Source organism: Perca flavescens, chromosome 4 (genome assembly GCF_004354835.1).
Source record: "Perca flavescens isolate YP-PL-M2 chromosome 4, PFLA_1.0, whole genome shotgun sequence".
Taxonomy (NCBI): Eukaryota; Metazoa; Chordata; class Actinopteri; order Perciformes; family Percidae; genus Perca; species Perca flavescens.
In genome coordinates, this window is record NC_041334.1 from 28,804,849 (window position 1) to 28,807,686 (window position 2,838).

Sequence of the window (2,838 nt, forward strand, 5' to 3'; positions counted from 1 at the left end):
AGCCGAACAGGATATACATCCCCAGTGTAACATTTGGTTATGAGAAAACATAAAAGGATATTCACAGACTGGCAAAATGTAAATGTGGTCTTTCTGCACCTCAATGTTAACATGTTTCATAAGGGTAAAAACCATACTTAGGAAGATTTAGGTGAAAATGGGCTGACTGGCCTATGACAAGTTAATTTTTTTTGACCTGAGGTACATGCAGCCAGAAGTAGTATAGTGAGCCTGTAAGTCCACCTATAAATATGTTACATCAATAACCAAAATCACCATTAAGTAAACATACACAAATAAAAATCACTGATATGAAAGAGGATTTAAAGTCATCACGATACCTGTTTTACATGCTTCCATCGACTAGAAAAAGAAAAGCTTTAACAGCCCACGACCTGATCCCACTCAAAACAAACCTGACACTCATATGACGTTTCACTACACATGAACCCAGTAACCTCAATAAACCCAGGGACCACCACTAACATGTCATCTGCATCTTAAGGCTAAGGGCGAGGCTAGGCTAAGCTCAGCAAATCCCTGAGCTGGGGCCTGTTTCACAAAAGCAGAATATATAAATCCAGGATAACTGATAAAGCGAGGCTTGACCTAGTCTAATCTGTGCATCCTGGCTTGGTGCGTTTCACGAAGGCCGAGCCAGGCTGAGGAGGAGCGACTAGGTCGAGCCAGGCTGAACTAATTCAGATAGATGCGCGTCCACGGATTTCCTCAAAAGACCGCGAGGTCGATCACAGATTTACTGATGCCAAAATGGAGAATACGCATTGTACATACTTTATACAGAGTGAGCAGCAGCTTCTTGTGGAAGTATGATGATGTGAAACACATTATTTGAATAAAAAGAAAATAACACGGCCGCTGTAACGAAACAGCGAGAGAAAGTGTAGCAGACGATCACGGACCGACTGAATGCGAAAGCAGCCTAAATATATACATTAACTGACCTCTGCTCTGAATGGAAACCGTCATAATCCTACCATTCAATGATTAGGCTATTAATCATTTGCACAAATTAGCAATTGTACTCTTTGCCTTAAAAGTAAGCAGAAGATAATGTTATCTCAGGAAATTTACCATGAAGATCCATTTTCTATAACGCTAGAATATGAAGCGTAAATATCTCTTTCACTCTGTTCCTCCCTCTCTCTCATTGGCTAAAATATTAATTTCCAGAGTCATATTAACTTCCACTACTCGCTTTTAATGCAAAGTGTACAGGTGTTCGTTTTTGCAAATGACCAGTGACACATTGAATGGTTTCATTTAAAAGCAGTAGTTCATAAATGTATATTTTTAGACTATCATTTAGTCTGTCCGCTATTATCTGTCACGCTTTTTCTCGCGTTTTTTTATTTTTTCTAGAGGACGAGTTTCCTTCTCTACTTATTATATGCCTTTCTCCCTGGTATATATGGACATAGAAAATAAAAACACTGAAGAAATTGCACTGAAAAATCTAGAAACTATAAAGATAATAAAGTGATAAATTCCATGCACACTATAAACATGAATGGAACAGAGTATATTCCTCAGTTATTTCCCCCCAGGCAAAAAATAAGGTCAAAACCATTAAGGTGTCCTCTCCCTGTTGTTACATGAATGTACAGTAGCCTACATCACTAGATAGTTACTGGTCCAGTGAACTAAGTCTATAATTTGGGAGGATTGTACAGTTAGGATATGTTCTTAAAATTGTACAATCCTCCCAAATTATAGTCCCAGTTTACTGGACAACACAAATTGTGTGCTAAGAATGCCAAATACAATGCACATGGAAGCAGAACAAACATGATCCTTATTGTTAAAGAATAAAAAAATAAATTATAAACTAAAATATTTAAGGTGCATTGGGGAACTATAGAAATGTACAGCATTGTATGTATTGCCCTTAGTAACAGACTTCATTTAAAACTCATTTTAAATTGTATCAGCCTTTTCTAATTATCTCAACAACTGCCATAATATATTCATCAAACTTCTTACAACAATATGAACAGCAGTCTTCATACAGCAATATAACAGTAACAATGACAAATTTATAATTATAAAAAAAAATAATGGTAACAACTTTAAATAATAACAGTACTTAAATGAACAGCAATATGCACCGGTTGTATTTTAATCCAGGCTGATAAGAAAAGGGTAAAACCACTGCTGAGTGAACAGAAAAGGTTCCAGGATTAAATAAATCCTGGCTGTTAGCCTGGTCAGAACCAGGCTAGCTCCACAGAATAAATCTCCATGGTGATTTATGTGCCCCTGCTTTCGTGAAACCGAGTTAAGGCTAAATTCATCCAGGATAACCAGGAAACCCCGGCTTAATCCCTTATCTTGGTTTTGTGAAACAGGCCCCTGCTTTTGGGAAGAGTAAACGTTGCCATGTATTGTCACGGATAAAAAATAAATAAAAAGCTTTGTAAGTTAACTCTGTTGTATTCAAGCAAAAAGGAACTTAGGGCCAAATAATTGCACATTTCCAAATGCATTCCCAGTAGATAGACAGAAGCAAGGGTTGGAAGTTACTGGGTGACAAATATTTGCTGTAGACCATGGATGGTGTAGGCAGGCAACGGAGAGGATGATGACAACGCCACAAATCTGTGATAAAAGACTGGTCTTCCAACGCATTATTTAGTGGCCTTTGAGATAGATAGATAGATAGATAGATAGATAGATATACACACTCCAATGCATGCATTGTGAAGGTCAAATAACAGCTAATTCCTTAAAAACTACTGAAACATGCAACATCAACAGTTGTAATTTCAGCTATGAAATTCCAGACAAAGTGAAATGAATGTACAAAGTAATCCCAAA